This window comes from Aotus nancymaae, unplaced genomic scaffold (genome assembly GCF_030222135.1).
Source record: "Aotus nancymaae isolate 86718 unplaced genomic scaffold, 86718_ANA_hifiasm-v0.15.2.pri h1tg000008l, whole genome shotgun sequence".
NCBI classification, from domain to species: domain Eukaryota; kingdom Metazoa; phylum Chordata; class Mammalia; order Primates; family Aotidae; genus Aotus; species Aotus nancymaae.
The window spans coordinates 26065109-26088108 of record NW_026988419.1 but is presented as its reverse complement, the minus strand read 5'-3'; the positions used below and the strand labels follow the sequence as shown (position 1 = coordinate 26088108).

Sequence of the window (23000 nt, the reverse complement as noted above, 5' to 3'; positions counted from 1 at the left end):
AGCATGCTGGAGACATGACAAATTTGGTGTTTCAAACCATATGCCCGTTTGAATTTTAGGGATGCACACTGGTGAGGTTTTTAGAACACCTTCTGGTAAATTAAGTCAGAGGTAGATGTCAATACTGGTGTATACTCAAGCAGACAAGGAAAATTAATTGCAAGAATTGGGTGGGAAAATATCTTCCATTTATCTTCTTCCTATTTCAAAATTCAAACCTACATTTCTAGAGATTTAAAGATATGACATTAAGGAAGTCTTAATTGGCCAAGATTTGGAGCCAAAGAGGCTAACCTTGAGGAATTAATATTATTTGTTTATCTACTATGTATGGGGTATAGAGCTGTATACTGAGTCATAGTTAGACATTTAAGTCTCTATCCTCCAGGGTCACATAATCAGAGTAAAGAGACCAAAGATGCACAAAACTATAATTTACAATGGAAAGCAGGAAAACCTGATCACTTCCAACTGAGCAAGATGGACACTCTGTGCCACTGGGGTTCAGAGTGGGAATGATCACTGCAGTGAAGGGGTCTCAGAGGAGGTGACATTTCAACTTGGATTAGGGGCTTGGAGTGGGAGAATGATATTATGCCAAAAGTGTTGTCAGAAGCGAGTTCCCCGGCACGGAGCACAGGATGAGCCAGGGCAGGTGGGGAGCAAGCTTGGGAGGCAAGCTTATAGACCCTGGCCACGATCCAGGCACAAGGCAATTCACACAGGAGCTGAGGTATGGCAGTGGTGAGTAGAGGCAGAGACAGGTGAGCAGAGGAAGAGACAGCATCTGTGAAGAAGAATAAGCAGAACTTTGAGTCTACTGACTGTGAGGAACAGAGGACAGGGACCAGGGTCCTGACCACTGACCAGCTATCAAAGGAAGACAGCTGCCCCCAGGGAAGGTCTAGCTCCTAGCTGGGCAGCTGTCCCAGCTCCCTGTCCTTCTCACATACCCTTAAAATAGCAGAACTGTCCAGCACACTGGGCTTTCTGGTAGGAGTTTCAGGCCATCCCAAGAATGTAGCCCTGCCCTCAGAACAGACAGAAGGAATGTTCAGGGCACAGATATGAATTACCCAAGGGCAGTCGTCAAACAAAAAGTCACAGAGCTCCCTCTGACTTTTGCAATTCCTTCAGCTTCAACCCCAAAACCAGATCTCCATTTCAACTGTACTCAAGTGGACATAGTCCAGCTATGACTGGGATCATGTGGACTTCAGATCACATACCTTTGCCCCCTTTTTGGATTTGTCGTGATTTTTTTTGTTGGCCCTTGTTAAGCATCTACTGTCTTCATTCCCCTTTTCCAACAGCCCTTATTTCTGTTTGAGTTTCTCATGTGATCCTGGGGCTCACATCGTCTAGGTGAGGTTAGCCAAGCATTCCACCCACCTGTCCTTGTTGACATATTTAAGCTTCTAGTTCAAACGTCACCTGAAGCCAGATACCTCTAAACTTTTCATTTATATGAAATAACTTCCCTTTATTGTTTGAGCTATTTTGAGATTGGTACCTTGCTGCTTGTACTTAAAAAGTCCCTGACGCCGCCTGGCACGGTGGCTTATGCTTGTAATTTCAGCACTTTGGGAAGCTGAGGCAGGCAGATCATCTGAGCTCAGGAGTTCAAGAACAGCCTGGCCAACATGGTGAAACCCCGTTTCTAATAAAAATACAAAATTAGCTGGGCATGGTGGTGCACACTCTAATCCCAGTTACTTGGGAGGCTGAGGCAGGAGAATCACTCAAACCCAGGAGGCAGAGATTGTGATGAGACAAGATAGCGCCATTGCACTCCAGCCTGGGCAAAAAGAATGAAACTTCATCTCAAAAAGTCTATGACACAGGCTCCTTGTTAAATTATGTTATTGTAGAAAGGACTCTGGGAAGGAAGACAGAACATGGTCACTCCAGGCCCTACTCTGGTATCAACTGGCCCTGCGGCCTTTGTCAAAGCTCTGCATCTCTCTGGGCTTCAGTTTCTTCATCTTAATGTGATGAGTTGTTCAAGCCAATGGTTAGTGATCCTTCTAGCCTTGGCATTCTGACTCACAACCCTGCTGTGTATTGAGACTCTAGTGAGCTTGGCCATGCACCTCATGATCCACCTCGGTCTGACTCCACACCATGGCCTATGAATACCAGGTGGACTGCCACCATCAAAGACACTGAGGAATTAAATGTGATACCAGATTTGAACACATGTAGACATGAATGGACAGTAGCCTGCACACAGTTGGAAAGTAGTCAGAGTGTTTTCTTTCCTTTTATTAGGGCAGAGAGGACACTGACAAGCATGAGAAAGTCATGGGCTGGGGTCACATTGATCTGGGCTGAATAAAAGATAGCCAAAAAGGAAAGTCCACTCACTGTGGGAGATTTCACACTCAGAGGAGGTTCTCAAACTTGAATTAGCATAAAAATAGCCAGGTAATTTTGAGGTGGGTAAGGATAAACATAGAGCCAGAAATTGAGAGAGAAACCCTACCTGGAGATATTCAGATGGAGGCAGTGACATAGCAGTGAGACCCAAAACTGGGGACCGAATTATATCCCTGGGGTGGTAGGGAGGAAGAAGATTGGAGCCTTCAGGGCTTGAACTTGAGAGACAACCATGTTTTGTAAAGAAGAAAAAAGGTAGAGGAAAGGCCATTAGAAGGTAAAGGAGGAAAGAGAAGGGAAGTAAGTTTTGCGGAATTACTGCTCACACATGGAAACCTTTGAGGCTGAGTGTTAGGAAAGCCAGGGAGGAAAAGAGCAGTGTAGAAGAGGCATCCTTGGGCTCCATTTCATGGAGCAATTTCCCCATTGTCCAAGGAATGGGCAAAAGAGGGGTAAAGAAGCCAAGCTCAGGTCAGGGCAGTAGCACCCAGACTGTGGCCCTCCCAGGAAGGCCAAAATAGTATCTGTAGCAGATACTGTGGATGCCCTGCATGGTGCCACTTTCCTGAAGTCAGATCCACACTGCCAATACCTATCCCAAGCTTGCTACTAAAGTTCTCTGCTTTGCTGCCTCAGGGTTTCTCTGAAGTTCTGGGAGCTTCACACAGGGAAAATCCAGATAGCCAAAGAAGTTAAATGGCTTTCCTCCAATCTCCAGCTACTGAGAGTCAATGGATAGATACCCCAGCCCCTCTCTGTATGCCCTGTGTGTTAGTTTTTCCTTGTCCCTTGCCTCAGTTTCCCATGCCCTCACTTTTGCTTCCTGGGATCACCTTCTAAATAAACCACCTGCATTCAGTCCTTGACCGAGGCTGTGTTTTCAGGAGAACCTGGACCAAGACAGAGATGAGCTAGCCTCAGTGGTAGCAAACCAAGAAATGCTGGCAGAAGCATGAGTCCATGTTCCCTTTAAAGTCCCAGAACACTAAGTAAATAGAAAAGATCTCTGCAATGACCAACGACTGAGCTGAGTCCAGTGGGGCAGATGAAGATGCTACTCTGGATCCTATCCAAAGGCCCTCAGTTGTAAATTTCCCTTGGCAGGGTGAACATGCAGTGCTTGTTCCAAGGACTTGGTGTTGAAAACACAAACAGCCATGAGCCCCATCCACATCATTGCAGAATCACACTTCTCCTTTAGAGGGTTACCTTCCCCACTTCAGAGGCTGCAGCCTGGGAACCTGGGTAATATGAAACCCCAAAAGGTATTTTGTTTTACTGTTCAACTCATCCCCACAATGTTTTAAAAGCCAAAATAACTTAGTGGGTGTGATGTTTAATTGCAGTCGAAGGAGCCTAGCACAAAATTTATACTAAGCCTTTTCAACCATTGGTGCTGTTGGCTGACACTAGTAGCCATCTGAGTCAGCAACTCCAACTCCAGTATATTTAGGAGAAAGGACTTTCATTTCAATCTACTCTTCAATCTACTCTTCCATCGGTTCCTGCAGCCGTGTCCTCCACATTGCCTAGGTCCTAATTCCCTGTCTCTGTCTACCTTGAACTTCTCTGATGGTTTTGCTGTTGATCACGTCCTTGGACCTGCAACAACCATTTAATACACTGTTGTTTCTACTCTTTGAGGGAAGAGCGGTCCTGGGACGGTTGAGCCAACTCTCCTCATTTTCCCATTCCAGCTTGGATTCTGACCCATTACATAGTTTTCTACTCCCTAGGGATGGTTCGGGTAACTGACTCTCCCCAAGTCTCAAGAAGATCATAAGGGAGTTTCCAAAGCCAGTAAAAAAAAAAAACAAAAGTCGAGGCCTGATATCTCTGTTCTGCAGGAACATCAGCACTACCCTATCCCCAAGAGCCTAGAGCTGGTCCTCTCTCTCGTCTGTGGCCCGCCATGTTGCTCAGGCTCCATTCCTCCTCAAAGCCTTTTCTCTTCTACCATCTCTTGCTCCTCAAAGTGCTAGTTTTCAGACTCCAGTGTTGGCTGACACTGGAGAGGTCCTTCTGTTCCCTTTTCAAAATGAACTATCAGCTATCTTTCCGCATTGGATCCTCCTACACTGGGCTGTGTTTTAAATTTTCCCTAAGTATTTAAGTATTTGCTTTACTACTTTAATCAAGTAACTTTAACTCTTCATTCAGCCAACTTACCGCTTGCAAAGGAGACCTTTACATATCCACTGACTTATCTACAGATGCTTCTTACAGAAAATAGAGTGAAGTGGTATTATTTCACTTTAGCCCTAACCTGGACCTGATGCAATGCCGCTATTTTGTGTAGTCATCACGAGGACAAACACATCCTCTACCATCTGTAAAACTTGTCAAGGCTTAAGATGAAAAGGGAATAAAGTAAACCCTGTGGTTCAACAGGAATGCTCTGTGTTCTCCCCTCAGTGCTTTCTCAAAGCGGGGGATTTGATATCTGCCTTAAAGGCAGAATGGTCTGAGGCCAGACATCTGCACATACATTTCCTTCCTGTTTTTCTTCCTTTAATCTAGCACAGTGATTTTCAAATTTCACTGTGAATGAAAAGTAGAACACAGGGATGTATGTTTTAAGGGTGATGTAAGGGCTTTTCAAGGGTAATTCTGAGTTGCTATGATGTTCACGTTAGGTGTTGATTACAGAACCTAAAAATACCACTCCTAAGATTTGACTCTTCTGTTTGGAAAACTTTCTTCAATGTTAATTCCGCCAACAAACTAGAATTTCTAAATGGCCACAAAATTTTAAATAGCATTTTTTTTCTCTTTGGAAAGGGAATGCAGCCCTCAGGCCTAGAGAGGATGCTGGAAGCTACCCCTGATCCCCAAATCACCACTTAGCAGCTTCTCTGCAGTGCAATGCAGGGAGAGTGATAGGGAACAAGAGTTTGGCATTCTTACTGGTCAGCCGGGTGACTTGGGGCTGCAAAGCCTGATACCCATCCATTTCATCTTCACATTTCAAAGTGAAGATCTCCTTGGGCCCAACGTATGTGTCCTGAATTTCCCAGCTTTCTTTCGAGCCCTATTTTATCTGTCGTGGCTTATACCTCTACTCAGGTTCACAGTAAATGGTCTGCTTCTGTCAATGACTTTTTCATCTATGTCAGGGAAAGGCCCATTAGACAAATCCAATGGGACAAGTTCAGAGAGTTTGTCAGTTCCCGTCACTTTCAGGTCTGGCTGTGCAGTGGAGCACAGACTCAAAACAGACTTGTCAAGACGGGCAGCTTCTTCTGGAAGAAGTTTATCTCAATGGAGAGAAACACGTGATGGGTAGAAACAGCAGAACACCATCACGTCAGCCTGGTGAGCTGAGAAGAGCTGTCTGTGAATAAATTAAATCAGACTCTCACTCCCCAAAGCAGGAGTGGGGAGACAATGGTATATAGCCAAGAATATTTGGGGGTGCTCAGTGAGAGCCTGATATAAATGACAAGCTACAATTTCTTATCAATAATTATTTTCACTATTTTCAGCTTATCAATAATCAGTAATTATTGATAAGAGAAGTGAAAGGTAATACTTTATGTCTTATTTCACTGAGAAAGGAAAGAATTTCTACATTTTCCCATTGCAAAATTGAACAATCTCCCAATGCACCTGCAGGCTCACATACTCATCCTCTCCTCTTAATATAGAAAGCAAACTCTCCCCGCTGCAGTCCAGGGCAAGCCCTCCTCTCGTCCAGTGGAACCTCTTCCTTCACTGCCTTGTCAAGCACTCACTCCTAGAGTTGTCCTCTGCCCTCTAGGTTATCAGTTTCCCTCTACTTGGCCATTCCTTTCAGCCTACAAGCATGTTGTAACAGCTCCTATTAAAAAATAAAAAAACAGCGGGATACAGTGGCTCATGCCTGTTATCCCAGCACTTTGAGAAGTCAAGGCCAAAGAATCTCTTGAGGCCAGGAATTCTCTTGAACAATCTTCAGGGAATAAAAAGTTATTATTAAGGTCACCAATAATCACTACATAACCAAATTCAATACTTGGTTTCACAACATTTGCCCTAATTGGTTGTTCCATATAATATAATATCTTTGCTTGTGATAATTTGTTCATTATTGCCCCTGCCCTCACTATTATATAAGCATTTCTCAAGGGAAAATGGCAAGTTTGCTCTGTTGACCATGAATCTCCAACCCCCAGAACTCCGTATGCCTAGCACATTAGGTGCTCAATAAACACTTGTTGAATGTCATTCAATCAATTTCAATTGATTAATCATCATTAGGGGTTATAAAAAGGATGTGGCTCAGTTGGTACCTGTGTATCAGTAAGTAGTAAGAATTAACGATTCTTTGAGACATATCTGTGTTACTTATTTAACCTAATATTTTGCAATGGTCTAAAAAGTGATGCTGTCCATTTCCAGAAATGGAGCAGTAAAGCAAGAGAAAGGAAGCTGATATTTCGAGTGTCCACTAAATAGCCAGTACTGAACCAGTTGCTTGCGTATGCATTTTCTCAGTCACTCCTCACAACACCCTTATGAGATAGGTGCTAGCATCTCCATTTTGTAGATGAAGGAACTGTGGTAAAAAGAGAGATTAAATAGCTTGTCCAGGTTGACCCTCAGATGATTTTAGGGTGAATGAGGAAGCCATGCTGTTTTCTAGTTACTTTGGACCAGATATTAAACGCTGTGAATTCATAAAAATTCAGAAGAACTGAGCTGATAAAGATTAGTGTAAGGCAGAGTTCCCAAAGTAAAATACACATTTAATTTGGAATATTTATGGTGCTGTTTTTATTGTCAAAGAATGTCAAACGTCACTAAAGTAAATAAAACAATGAAGTTCAATGTAACTCTATTGTTAGTTTTCTTTTTTAAGCATACTCACCATCATGGAAGCTTGTAACCTTTACCCAGAGGACACATGTTGTAGTATAGCCATCTGGCTAAAGGTACCTGATAAAATATAGGATATCCAGTTGAATTTGAATTTCAGATGAAACATAAATAATGTTTTAGCATAAGTATATCCCAAATGTTGCATGGAGATATACTTATTCTAAGAAAAATTTGTTTATCTGAAACTCAAATTTTAGCTGTGCTTCTGCATTTTTATTTGATAAATCTGGCAACCCTACACCTGGCCAAGTGCCTCACCACCCTTCACACACTTGTCCTGTCACTCAGCCAGACAGATTTGTCAAGGAGGTCAAGACAGAAGAAGGGAGAGAGGGCAAGTTTGAAAATACCTTGCAAAGAGAAAAGCCTAATAATAGGCTATCTTGCTCTTTATGAGGGATGGCTGGTTTACCTCTAGACTCCTTTGAGCCCCATCCCACCTCTCGGACCTTCTCTTTTTTACTCATAAACTGAATAACCATGAACAAATTGCTTGCATTCTCTAGCCTCGATTTCTCCATCTGCCAAACAGCAGCAGTCTTACGTGTTAGAAAGAAAACAGGTGATGTGATATGACTGACTTCCATAGATAGTGTTTGGTCCACACTTCTCTGAAGCTTCTAAACAGAAACCCAAATTATTAGAAGAAAGCAGTCATGTGAGGGGAGAGAGAGAGAGAGAGAGACAGAGAGAAAGAGAGAGAGAGAGCAATCTTGCGCTTGTATCCATGTAACTGTAGATAAGATCAAGGAGACAGAGCCAGACAATGTGTACAAAATGTTTTACAGGGATGGCAGATTCTATACTGACCTGTTTTTTAACAAAAATAAAAGAAACCAGATTTTGAGTAAAGTAAAACCTTGACAACTGGGGCAAAAGTAGGACTAATCTATAAATCACTTTTCCTGGAGTGGGTTTGGTGAAGTGGTGACTTGAAACACATGCTAAGTGAGGAAGAAAATATAAAGAACGGGCGTAAACACAGCATGGAGTTATGATCAAATTAAAGTTGCAATGAAATTAACCCCATCAATACTTGCTACTGTGTATAACGGGCATCTTAAAATAGGGCAGTGTTACGGAATGAATAGTGCCTACCAAAATTCATATGTTGAAGACCTATGTGACGGTATTTGGAGATACAGTATTTAGAAGGTAATTAAGGTTAAATGAAGTTGTAAAGGTGGAGTCTAATCCAATAGGATTAGTGGCCTTATAAGAGGATGAAGAAATCTCTCTTTCTCTGGCTCCCCCATTTCTCTTCTTTTCTCTGCCTACACACTGAGGAAAGGCCATATGAGCACAAGACTGCCATCTGCAAGTCAGGAAGACAACCATCATCAAGAAATTACCATGCTGGCACCTCGAACTTGGGCTTCCAACACGCAGAACTGTGGGAAAATTAATTTCTGTTGTTTAAGCCACCCGTCTATGATATTTTCTTATGGCAGTCCAAGCTGACGAAGACAGGCAGTAAAGAATTAAAATCTGCTTGGAGGAGCACCAACATACCCATTTTAAAAATCTTCGTATGTGAAAAGACTACAGTTATTTAAACTCAAGAAGAATGTGGAACAAGAAAGAGAAATAAAGTCAGTGAGATGAATGGACTAAAATAACCTAGCAACGAATGGAATAAATAGCCAGGAATGAAGCCCATTTTCCAATGTTAGGGTCAGCCTGGAATTTATCAAGGTTCTACACAAAAGGAATGGATCATGAGAGGTTAGCAGAGATATATGGGTACCACTGTGAGAGTATTCAGTACTAGTTTAAGATTTGGTTTCTAAATGAAAATTTCTGAGACTTTTGATCTATTAATTTATCCATCCTCCTTGTTCTTTTGCTTGAATTATAAAGAAACAAAATAAGGCACAATCAAGTGAAACCTCTTGTCCAAGGTTCATTCATTCAAGACATACTGAGGTATGAGAGAATTTGAAGACGCAGGAGTGCCTGCTCACAAGGACATAAAACTTGGTAGGATTGATGTTCAGAAAATCCAAATAGTGAAAACCTGGGTTTGAAAAGACATTGGATAAATAACTGTTGTAAGATTGAATGAATGGGTGGATGTATTGATGGACGGACAGATGGATGGATGAATGAATGAGACAGTGGTTGTTACAGAGGTTCACAGAAGACTTGGATCCTAAAGTGCCAGCCTCTGCTCAGGTGGAAGCTATTTGACCATAGGCATTGACCATTCTCTGACAAACTGATAGCAACCTGTGCCTGATGGCTCCACTATGAACATGAGAGAAATACAGACAATATTGTATCTGCTTTTGCTTTCCTCTCAGCACAGCCTCAGCTCCACAAACCAGGACCCTGACTGTCCCATTGACTCTTGGTGAACATTCCGAGCTCCATTCTATTCCCCTTGTCATTACTAGGGGCTGGTTTAATTTACCAATTTATTCACTTATTTAGTCAAGAAGTATTTATTAAGTGCTTACTACATGCCAGGCACTGTTCTATACTCTGAGAATACATTAGAAAGCAAATGTGCTTCAGCTTCTGCTGAGTAGAGACAGAAAATAAACCAATAAACAAAGTAAATACATCAGTAGTAAGTGCTATGGAAAAAAGGCAGGGGAGAGGGACAGAGCAGGGCAAAGCTGAGAGTGCAAGGTTTAAAGATATGGTTGGGGAAGATTCCACAGGAAGGAGACCTTTGAGCAGAGATTTGAAGGAATTGGCAGAGAGGCCCATGCAGCTACTTGGAGGGAAAGTGCTCCAGCCAGAGGGAGGAGCAAAGCTCTGAGATGGGAGTGTGCCTGGGATGAAGGGGAAAGCAGTAGGTGGACCACTGCATCAGGACCAAGGGAGTGAGGGAGAAGGAAGACATCATAAAGAGAGAAGAGGGGAAGGACAGACCCTTGTAGGACCCCAGAGGCCCTAGGAAGGATTTGAGCTTTTACCTTAAGCCATGAAGTTTTGATAGGATTGCTCTGGCTGCTGGACTGAGATGCTGAGAAGTGGGGGAGGCCCAGGCAGAAGTGAAGAATCCAGGTAGGTAATAATCCAAGTAATAGAGGATGGTAGCTTGGCCCAAGTGTTTGTGGCAGAGGTGGTGGGGATATCAGGTTTTAAATACATTTGGGCAGTAGAGCCAATAGGATTCGCAGATGGTTTGGATGTAGGGTTCACATGAGGAGACTCCTGTCAAGCACCCCTGGTATCCACTGACACCGCTGCATGGCATCTTCTGCTAAGGGATCCCCATGAACTGGCCAGCCCAGCTTGAACTGGGATCCTTCCAGTACCACCAGTCTCTCCCCAACCTCCCCATACAACTGTGGTTTGGATTGATGGTAACTCTTTTCCTAAGCCCTCCACTGCCTAGTCGCCCCTTTCCCAAAGCCCAGCCTAGGCTGTATCCTATAACTCTCCATGTCTACCTCTTTCTATCTGCACTTGGGTTCCCACAGAGTAGAAACTGTAGATTTTGAAGGAAGAAAATGGCTTACTTGATAAGAACAGGTCTGAGTGAGGAAGGCAATTCCAAGCCAGGGGAACTGTAAAGGGAAGGCATTAGCCCATGTGTGGTAGCACTGAGATGATCAGAACATCAGGGTCAGACAGTGACTATTAGTACCTTTCTAGTTTTCAACCCAGTCTCTGTTCCCAGATTTCCAGATATTTTAGTTCAGAACAAGATTTATACAGTTGCCATCTGAGAGCAAGAATAAATAGGAAATCTAAAGACACTGGCTCTTGCAAACTTGTAGTCTTAGCTATGATTGTTTAAGCAACAAAGAAAGAAATAAGTGAGAGAGAAGGAACAAGAGAGAGAGAAGAAAGATTGATTGATTCTTTCCCATTTAGCTGTTTTACAAAAACTAACAATAGGTTACTACCACATTTTATCTACACTGTTTACCCTACAAAAAAACTAACCCATCAACCCCTATATATTAGTTTATGATTTAAAGTAGGACTTTAACTTTATTTATTTTTTTACTTTAGACCCAGGGCACATGTGCAGGTTTGTTACATATTGCATGATGGTGAGGTTTGGGCTTCTGATGATCCCACTGCCCAAGTAGCAAACATGGTACCCAGTGGGCAGTTTTTCAGCCCTTTCCCTCCTGCCTCCCTTCCTCCTTTTGGAATCTCCAGTGTCTGTTTTTCCCTTCTTTGTGTCCCTGTGTACCCAATGTTTATCTCCCACTTATAAGTGAGAACATGCAGTATTTGGCTTTCTGTTTCTCATTTAATTGCCTTAGGACAACAGCCTCCAGCAGCATCCATGTTGCTGCAGAAAACGTGATTCCATTCTTTTTCATGGCTGCATAGTATTCCATGGTATATGTACAAGATTTTCTTTATCCAATTCACCCTGCATATGTACCTGGGTTGATTCTATGTCTTTACTATTGTGAATAGTGTAAAACGGAACTTTTTCAAAGTAGCAATCAAGAAGAAATGCTCTCAGGAAATGAGACTGAGCATGTTAAGTCTAACCAAACAATTTTTTAGTGTTAAAAAAACACACCGTGTAAGTGTTTTCCAACACAATTGAGGCCATAGATCCTGACTTCCTGCTTTTCAGAGTCATGATCAGGATATCCAGACACTTAGAAATGCTGGGGGCTGTGTGTGCACATGTTGTTGTTTTAAAGGATTTATAATTCTCACATGTGGAAATTTTCCACTGACTTTAGTTTTACTAGTATGAGCCACCAAATCCACAAAAATTGCACTAGGGCAATTTGGAGGCATACGTCCAACCTCCTGGTGGAGTAAATTATAAGATGTGATGAAGTCGTTATTTTCTAGGACTTGTGTTTTCATTCCTCCCACAAACAAATCATCTCAAATTAAATAGATTCCACATGGTCCTAAGGAGGCTTCTTGTGCTGTTTTTTGTATATTCAGCCATAGTGTCGCAACAGATGTTAAAGGGCCAGCCGCAGAGTATTTTAGTGACTGGATGGGAATGGGAGGTGGAGAACCTGCGGGCTTTACCCTGAAGAGGTTTGGGTAGAGGGAAGTGAGTGGTGGGTGAGCACCAATTTCAGCCCCTGCTTAGCAACTGTGTCTCCCTCTGGGGTCTTCCAGTTGTGCAAAGAAGAAGGTTCTCCAAAATGCTAGATCCCTTGAACCCATCCATTCCCCTTCCCTGTTAATTATAAAAATAATCTTTTCAAACAGCTACTCTGATGATGGACTATTCCACCAGACAAAGTCTTCACCTATGTCCCTAATGATGATCTCTGCTGTTTTTGTTTGTTTCCCAGCGGAGACTGAAGTGGCCAGATTCACTGTCAACTAGAGTTGATGGCATTGCCCTTGTTATTTTGAACTTGTACAACTGGGGATTTGGAACTCAGAACTTTTAAGACTGTATCTGAAAAGCATCTCCATTCATGGCCAACATAGCCACTGGCAACAGCAGGCACAGTGTGTAAGGCCCACAAAAGTCACACTGTGGTCTTGTCTCCACCTGCCTCCTATCACTGGCCTTCATTTACGAGCAAAAGATAGTAACCCTGAAGCCCAAGTCTCCCTTCCTTCCACTGTGTATAAGTCAGAAGATATAGGAGTAGAGTGGCCCAGTGTAGCTCCTTCAAAGAGAGGGAGCCACCCTCTGTACAGCTCTGTTCCTGACCCTCACTTTACATGGGCTGATCAGAAACAAATGGGGCAGGTCGGCTTTGGGGGTGCCAGCCCACACGCAATCTTTTGCTAGGATCTGCCCCCACCTAGGATAACTGCCACAGGGCCAGTTCTAGGTGTCCATGTTTGTGCCAAAATGAGAATACAGATAACTTGTTCAAACCTAAAGTCTAGTTAATGTAATGACAGAATTTAATAGGCTCCATATTCTTTTAACATACCTCTGGCTTGAAATTATAACTGAAGCCAGGAGTTACAAGCTTCAGTGAACAGATTAATGGAAACTTTGAACTCCTGGGAGACAGTAAACACTGGTAGCTTGAGTTGACAAATCTTTCTGTTAGAAACTTCCTTAATAGACAGTTAAGAAAATTATTATTGAATATTTACATACCAGTCACCACAATTTAAGTTGAATCAATCCCTTGTTTATATCTTATCCTAAAGCTGAGTTTCTAAGCCTGCTTCTTATGGCAAAGGGATTTCTTATAACATTAAAAAATATATTTTAATTGTTTTAAGAACTGTTGTCTTATAACTTTGAAACTATAAGTGTCCTTTATGGAAAATGAAATACGTTAAAGTGCATTATAGGAACTTGTTACTGAACCTTGTGAGTTTTAGTAGAAAACAGACTGTTGGCTTGTTCTGTTTGTCACAGAACGTTGATATAAACAACCAATCTTGTGATAGTGAACTCAGTATTAGTTCACTGCTCTAGATCTAAGCTACTCAACCACCATAAAAGGGCTGTGCACTGCCTCTTAAAATTAAGAACATAGCTAAAGGCATTCCTGCTCATAAAGATTTATTTTACAAGTACACTTAAAGTGATAACAATGAATCCTTTAAACACAATGAGAACTTATTTGCCACATTAGTAATAAGACTCTAGGGATTCCACTGTTTTCAGTTCAGAAAATGATGTCCTCTACATTTAGTTTTTAAATAAGTGGAAAAACCAAAAGAAAATCACACAAAGGGTAATGACAAACTAATTAAGATGAGAGTATAGGTATGTGGGACTATACACAAAAATATCTAGCACAGAAGATCGCATATACTAGGTGCTCAATAAATTCATGCTGAATCTGATTTGCAACAATTAAAATTCCTGTATACTAAAGTTAGTCCATGGCTTGAGACAGAGGTAACAGGCAAAAGTCAAGACGTAAGAGTATCCTCTGGGAAGTTATCTAACCCCACCTGATGTTTAAAATTCCCTCCCTGCTCCCTCCATGAACCCCTTTCTCTTTTTGAATCATGGATTACCAGTTCACAAGCATTCCCTACACTCCCCCTTCCCAAATTGGCATACCTGCAATGTAGACCCAGAGCTGTGCCCAGCTTCCTTTTCAAGGAACAACTTGATGTGGGAGGGTAGGCAGTAGACCTCCTTCAGTCTTCAGTTATTTCAGGCCCTACCCTGGCTGCAGAGACAATCTCCACCTGAGGTCACACTCTTCCCCAGATAGCCCACAACCTTTGAGTGAGGGAGATGCCCACAGGGAAACCATGTGGATGGGCAATATTCACTCTGGCACTCCCAACCAGTTTGGCCAAGACTTTGTAAGGCTCATATCACAGGTCAGCTTTCTTTCCACCTTGCCCAATCCTGGTTCTGTTTTCTTCCCTTCTCAGGTGTTGATCTGATGAGTTTCTTGCTCTGGAACCTTGGGCTTAGTATCTGCTCTGAAGAGACAATCTGAGACAGCTGTTTCACATTTCAATCTCTTCGTGGGATTACTGCCAAATGACCAATCTGACAAATACATCTAGGTGAAGAAAGGAATGCCTGGATGCTCATTAGACTAAATCAGGGGTTCACCATAGTTTAGCCTTTAGAAGTAGAACTATTTCTTCAAGTAAGGCTGTACAGCAGAATAAAGTGGCACAATTCTATTGAAGCATCTGAGGCAGGCCATGGAGTCTGAGAGAGATGAAAATCAATGGACTGAGTAGATCTATGGTTCTCACCCCACACCAGGCATCAGAATCCACTGGGGGCATCTGAAAAACACAAATGTCTGAGCCTCACCCCATTGATTCAGTTTCAACATTATAAAAGTCCTTCAGGTGAATCTTATAGACATCTTGAGTTCAGAGCAGATAAAATCATGAGCTCTAGGGCCCTTCTACCTTTCACAGTTCTCTGGTTCCATAATAACACAAGATTACCCTTACTCCAGAACAATGCAAACATTTAAAAAGAGAGCCTCTACCATCCAAGGTTAGAGAATCAACTCTGGCCTTTACACTAATGGCAGGATCTATTTTTTTATTATACATGTAGTACCACTAGCTATATTCTCTTCCAGAAATCAAACAAATGAAATTACAGACGTGCTAAAGTCCCTTCGATTTCCCTCCACTGCAATATTAAAGGACTCCTCCTAATGTTCCTGGATCCCTTCTCTCCTTTACTGCTAAACTTCCTCTTAATTATAGAGCGCATATAACTGTGAGGCGATCCCACAATGGCATTCCCTGTGCTTCTCAGATTTCAGTAGGACAATCGGTTGTTCTGACTTTTGTGGCTTCATTCCCTATATCTTATGGATAGAGGAAACAGCAGAGATTTATGCAGTTCTCAAACATAATGTTGGCCCACATATTTGTTGTCTGTCTCAAACTACCTAATAAATAAAATGATTAACTTTTCTCTTATTTATTTATTTATAAGCAGAGTCTCACTCTGTTGCCCAGGCTGGAGCGCAGTGGTGTAATCTCGGCCCACTGCAACCTCTGCTTCCCAGGTTCAAGCACTTCTCCTGCCTCAGCCTCCTGAGTATTTGGGACTACAGATGTGTGACACCATAGCAGGTTAATTTTTGTATTTTTAGTAGAGATGGGTTTTCACCATGTTGGCCAGGCTGGTCTCGAACTCCTGGCCTCATGTGATCCGCCCACCTCGCCCTCCCAAAGTGCTGGGATTACAGGTGTGAGCCACTGTGCCCAGCCAACTTTTCTCTACTTATTTGGAAAATTTTTTGGAATGTGGTCGGTTCTCTTAATAGGTGTCCTTTTGAAAACTTGCTTTTGAATGGTATTTTTTCTTAAAGTTGACAGCCAAGATTAAAGCAGTTTGCACAGGGTTTGGGATTATTCATGGTCAACTCGTACTTGAAGACCTTTCAGCTCTTGGTCAACAGCTCTATTTAGTGTTAGAAAAACAGGAGCTCCTGATCGCCCCTTTTGCTGAGACCCTCTAAGTAAACTTGAATCCACCTAATGATCTGATCTCCAATTTGATTGCCAAACTGATGCCAACACAATTGTGATAATACAGTCAAGTTAAATGGCTTCAATTCTAGAAAGCCAACAAATGCTAACACCTGATATCCTTTCCAGAGATACACATGCATTCGCATATACGTTCATACAGATAAGTGGTATTGGGCTTGGCGTGGTTGCTCACTCCTGTAATCCCAGCACTTTGGGAGGCTGAGGTGGGTGGATCACCTGAGGTTGGGAGTTTGAGACCAGCCTGGTCAACAAGGCAAACCTCCATCTCTACTAAAAATACAAAATTAGCCAGATGTGGTGGTGCACGCCTTTAATCCTAGCTACTCGAGAGGCTGAGGCAGGAAAATTGCTTGAACCTGGGGGGCAGAGGTTGCAGTGAGCCGAGATTGTGCCACTGCACTCCAGCCTGGGTGACAGAGCATGACTCCATCTCAAAAAAAAAAAAAAGAAAAAGAAAAAGAAAAAAAAGACATGTGGAATTATTTCGTGGGTACTGTGCACTCACAATATATAACTATCTGATTCATTTTTAAAATAAATATTTTAGACATATCCATTAAAAGAAGGGCACAAATCACAAATGTACAGCTCTAAGAATTTTCACAAAGTGAACATTCCACCAGTAACCCCCACCACAATCAAGAAATAGAACATTACCAGCACAAAAAGATTCCCCTCATGTCCCTTCCATGTTCCTAGACCCCAATCACTAACCTCACTTCTATCATTATATATTGATTTTGCCTGTTTGTATACTTTAGGTAAATGGAATTATAAAGTACTCTTTTGTGACTACTTTATCTCTTTCAACTTTGTCCTTGGAAGAGTCACTCATGTTTTATATGTAGTGATAGTTTCATTTTTTTTCATTGATTAAATACAACACAAATTATTTATTCATTCTACTACTGATGAACATCTGTGCTATTATGAATGAATCAGCTATGCACACTCTTGTATATATGTTTTGGTATACGTATCACAAACCCTTCTGTTTGAGTATATGTCTAAGCGTAGTATTGCTAGCTAATAAGATGTACATATATATATAATCAGCTTGGCAGCTACTGCCAAGTACCTTTCCAAGATGATTGCACCAATTTATATTCAGGAGTGTATGAGAGCTCCCATTATTCTGCTTCCTCACCAACACCTTGCACTTTTTGTTAGTCTTACTTTTTTCATTCTAACCATTCTGGTAGATAAGTAGTGATATTTTGTTATGGTTTTAATATAGAGTTTTCCTATTAATAAAGTTGAACACTTTTTAATAAGTTTATTGGACATTTAGATATCTCTTTTGCAAAGTCTCATTCTAGTCTTCTGCCTATTTTAAAGCTTTAGCAAATTGAGACAATGTGGCATTGGCATGAGGGCAGACAAACAGATCAGTGGAAAAAAGTTAAAATCCCACAGTTATATGGTCACTTGATTTGTAATAAAACTAAAAGTGAGGAACAGTGTGTGTGTGGGTGGGGGAGGATGTCTTTACAGTTAATCATGCTGGGTCAAATGGATATTTATATGAAAAAAATACATTTTAACCCCTACTTCAGACCATACTCAAAAGCAAATTCTAGATGAACTGTGGATCTCATTGTGAAAAGCAAAACAATAAAGTTTTTTGAAGAAAACAGGATATCTTAATGACCATAGGGAGGGAAAAGATTTCATAAACAGGGTACAAAAAGCACTACACACAAAGTAAAGCAAATGATAAAATGTGGTACTTTAAGAATTTCATTTTGTCAAAAAGCACTATTAATAGAGTGAAAAGGCAGGCCACAAAAGATGTTCACAATACGTATACATAACACAAAACACCTATCCACAATAGATTCTTTTAACTGCTGCATATTATTCCACAGTATGTATGTATCACAGTTTATCTCTTAGTGACAATCACTTACTCTGTTTCTGATTGTTCACTATCTACAACAGTGCAGCAATAAATACACTTGTACCTCTTTGAGTGTTTTCTTAATGAATTACTCAGAAGTGGAGTGCTGAGTCATGCGATGAAGCAGAGCATTTCAAACCACAAAGGCCAATGGTAAGATATTTCCACCCCGTGGGGTTTCTCCCATCTTGCAAATCTCACTCTGAAACTAGCTGTCTGATCTCTCTTTGCCTGGGACCTGTCCATTTTTACTCCTTTTGGAGACCCTAGCATAGCTTAACCAGAGTACACAGGCTTGAGAAGACTTAAGAATTCTAATGAGGGGGAATAAAAGGACATAAGAAAAGGAGTAGACAAGAGAGCTCTCTAATATTCTTGGCTTCTCAGCTTTCTAAAAGAAATTGTATTTATGGCATAGTTATTGACTGGAGCCATGTATCTTGCATGTTGATGATAGGCAAATATCCAGGGGTCTTTTGAAAAAACAAATGTATCAAGTACAAACTTCAATTAACTGATTAAATTTTTTTGATTACTAGAGAGAGATCAGACATCTCTGCATTTTTCAATCTTAGTTATTGAAAGTACTTTCAAATACACATTAATCTACTTTCCTTCTTTGGTAAGTACAATATCCTGAACCTAGCCAACTATTTCTTTACAGGTTTAAAATCTTAAAACCCTCAGGGTCATAATTTGAACATCAATCTCATCATACCTGACATGAATATGGGAAGTGTCCCTGGCACATTTTGCCTTACAGTAGGCTATAAACTTCTTAAAGGCAAGAACCACATTCAAATTCCGATTCTGCCAGGTGTCATGTTTGTGATATTCAGTGAGAGTGTCTAATTCTCCGTTTTCCCATCTATGAACAGGAAGAGACAGCCTACCCCTCAGGTTGCTGGAAGAATACAAATTCCTAGCATATAGTGAATAATGCACAGTAGGACTTGGCAAATGTTCCTTTCCTTCCTCCTTAATAACTTTTTCTTGAATCAAATTTAAATGAGTGGAGGAGGTGAGAATAAATTTGTTCTAATACTAGGGAATAAAGGAAAAAGAATCATGCCTAACTATACTTTACCTTGCAAATTGCATCTCTCATCTGAAAGTAGGGTGACAGAGGATTCCAGAATACTGAGATTTCTAATTATTTGGTTCCAATTAGTAATTGGGCAGACACTTGACAACATATATCACATTTCCTTTGCCCCAGCAATCCCTAAGGAAAAAATTGAGAATGAACAAGAATGAATAAACAAGGATATTCACTGACACATTGTTTATAATATTAAAATATCAGAAACAACATAAATACTCATCAATAGGAGATTGGTAAAACATATTTTGCATCAACCATATGTCAGAATATTATAAAACCAATAGAAATTATAATTTAGCTTTTTATTTATAGAGTTATAATGTGTCAATAAAATATTATTAAGTGAACAAAGCAGATTACAAGAGTACATATAAATTTGAAATTCCAGTTTTGTCAAAAGGCATATAGATATATGTATGTATGTATTTTAAAGAGTCTCGAAAAGTACACACCAACATGCTCATATGTTTATGTCCAAGGGGTAGGATTATGGATGATTTTCTCTTCCTTTTTAATATATTTCTTTTGATCTGAATTCTTTCACAACAAGAATATATTACTTCTATAATCTACAAATAATAAAGCACTTTTACTTTAAGAATTTAAATTTTTTGTTGCAAAAAATGCCAACCAATAATTCTGTACTACAAAATCCTAAAAACTCAAATTTTTATGGAGATTTCCCATTGATTTTCAAACAGAAGGGAGAAGCCTTATTACTGCTGTTGATTGCTCGAAGTCAGGCTTTCTAAGCCTTGGCACTACTGGCATTTCTGGCTGGATATTTCTTTGTTGTGGAGCACTGTCCCATGCACTATAATGTGTTTTGCAGCATCCCTGGCCCTTACTCACTAGAAGCCAGTAACACACACCACTCCCTCTCCCCAAGTTATGACATCCAAAAATGTCTCTAAACATTGTCAAATGTCTCTGGTGGTGGGGGTAGGAGGAGGGAGACAAACTGCCCAGCTGAAAACCGCTGCTCTAAGAAAACTGAAGGCCTGGAATTAAAACTCATGTTTACCACTCACTGGGTGATTTGACAGCTCTGTGTTCTAGTTCCTCATCAGCAGAATGACCATCTAATCTTAGAGATATCTTTTGGTCCTGTAATCTAGAACTGGGCTAAATAGAAAGTCCAGCGTCATGCAGAAAATCAAAACTACAGACAGAAATGTAGCTAGGTTCCCTGATTGCAATTTTGTACCTGTTCATTCACTTGTGTGGCAAATATTTATTGTCTGCTATACCCAAGGCACTGTGATAGGCACTGGGAAAGAGTAGTAAACCAAAAAACTGAGATCCTTTCTTTCATGGAGCTTACCTTTTGCTGAGAAAAACAAAGCAAAATCACGTATGGTTAATAAGTAAGAGTATTTTAGATGGTAGTAAGTGACGTAAAGTAGGTAACATGGTAGTAGATAACTACTGGAATGGTATTGGGAGAAGAAAGTAACATAGAATAAGGTGGTCCAGGAAGCCCCCAGAGGCGTTGTCACTTGGACTAAGATCTGAGTGATAATGAGGACAGAGCCAAGCAAAGGTCAATGGGAAGAATGTCCCTATGACAGAGGGAATTGACATGTACAAGCAGTGAGATGGAGAAGAGCTTGGAACTGCATTCATGACAATACCATAGCAATAGGTACATGGTTAGAGAGGTACCAAAGGAAATTTGTCAATTTCTATTATTAGTAGCATGGGGAAAATGTAAGTGGAAAAATAATCTCTGATTTTTCCATAGTAGAGTGATTATAGTGGAAATTAGATCCAGAAAAAAGGTGTTTGGGGAAATTCTGGAAACAAATGCCCCCAAAATTCATCAATGCCTTTCTATCATCATTTAGTACTAGGAGAGAGGTGCCAAGAAGATGTCTACTGAATTGCTAAAGCAATAAATTGAGGAGATAATCTTTTTCATGGTTGGTATGCTCAGGGGGAATGGGTCCAGCAGATAAAATGATAACTAGATTTAGTTGACAATTTGCTTTGAGTTAAATGCCGAGTTGTAAATAATTTAAAAATAGCCTGTCATTCGATTGCAGTGTGTCCTTTAAGAAATTTTAATCGATGCAAATCACATTTCTCAAACACGGCTTCTAACCTCTGTGAAACCAGCTATTGGTTTAAACAAAAAGCTGTGACATAGTCAGAACTGTATGTGCAGTAACTTAGTAAGGAAAGTGAATTGAGCTACAACCTCAGAATTTCATATTATAATAATATTCTGCAACTTAAGAATTAGCTATTGCAACAATATGTGATGTGGAAACACACAACTTGTTCAGTTCTTTTTGCTCAAGGGCACTGAGAAGCTGAGGTTTCCATCCACTCATCAGAAACAATCAACATACACATAAACTTTTGGCTGCAAATGGATTGTCTGTTTGGTATCTTTGCCAAAAGCTCAGCATTACAGAGAAAAAGAAAGTGAAAGGGAGGGAAAGGTGGAGGGAGAGGAAAGATATAGCAATTGTCTAATATTAGGGTCTAGTGTCACCTTGAGAAGATGAACTCAAGAATAAAGAATCCTACTACGGAATTTAGGGGTGGGGGATTCTCTCCTCACTCCCACAACTATCATTAATCTAAGCTAAAACCCCTTTCCACAGTGACATCATGTCAAAATGGGGAAAAACAGTGATCATTCTAAATGTAACATGAGCAATTAGTCACCTTTTCCAGGTCCACTGGTTTCTTCCTGTGGGTGCTACAGAGACAGTGGCTTTTCTCCTCTCTCCCCTCTTCAATCCTGCCCAAGGCTGCACTGCTGGGGTGCACAGCCTGGTGGCCTTCTCTGACTAGGCTGGTACTTTCCTGAAGAACTTTTTATCAAAGGAAACCAATCATTGTCCAACCCCCAGTGCTAGGAGATGCAGCAGCGTAACCCCAAGGGCAATAGAAAGCTCTGTATTTTAAGCTGAAACTCCTGGAGAAGATGCCTTTTTTTTACTATTATTATTTTATTTTTTTCTTGCTTAGATCTGGAGAACATTCTCTCTCTCTTTTTTTTTTCCACATTGACGTAGATTATAAAGACATCATCCCAAATTGCCAGCATAGCAAATAAACCAACACAATTAGAGAATATGGACACCCCCCTGAGCATTTAACTGAGGTTGGCTACATGTTTATTATTAATGAATTGATTGTCATTGATTATCAAAACATGTATGTATTGATTTTATCCCTTAAATCTTGGATGCTAAATAATCTGCAAAGCTGTTAATCCTGGATAGATTTAAAGATAATAGATAATGATGCATTATTCATAGATGTTGTGCAGCAGGATATCCATCATACAACCGTTAATCTCTAGCAATATCACTTTCATATACATCTGTTATGATTTTACTTAAGCCAGATTGTCAGAAATTTTAGGAATGCTAATTTTTAACATTCAGCTTTATAATGAAATATCAATTCCTTTTTTCAATCTAATGCAACCATGGAGACTTCATGAAGATGTTGCTTCCCCCCCTCCACCCCTGGCCCAATTTACACATAAGCACACTCACAAAGACATGTCTACAGGCTGCGTGGCTCTGTTATTGACTACTGAATGGTTTCCAGCCTGTCTTTGTCCCAAGGTCAATCAGACTTAAGTTCCACTTTTTTTTTCCTCTTGTAGGAAGATTTCTTTATTGGTAAGCTTATTTAAATTCCTTTGCAGATATTGAACCAAATCTGCTCAGGCTGCAGCCTCCTGGGACCTTTCACTCTGGGCTAAATATAAATAAATACCCATATAGGACAGCTTTTGATGAAACATTAAAGATCACTCTGGTTATATGGCTTCTAGATTTTCTATTTTCTCTATGAAAAACCCATGGCGGTAGAAAGAACCTTCACCACGGAAAGGAATAGATTTGTAAATTGCTGCCT

The 23000-nt window shown here is 40.7% G+C and overlaps 1 protein-coding gene across 3 annotated transcripts in view; it reads right to left on the bottom strand.

Moving 5' to 3' along the window:
* KLF7 (KLF transcription factor 7) overlaps nucleotides 1–23000 on the bottom strand; it is a 482827-nt gene that overhangs the window by 186561 nt on the left and 273266 nt on the right. For all 3 annotated transcript variants that reach the window (XM_064373105.1, XM_012446042.2, XM_012446043.2), the window contains one exon: nucleotides 19098–19235. The gene's annotated coding sequence lies outside the window, so the exon portion shown is untranslated. The remainder of the gene's footprint in view (nucleotides 1–19097; nucleotides 19236–23000) is intronic.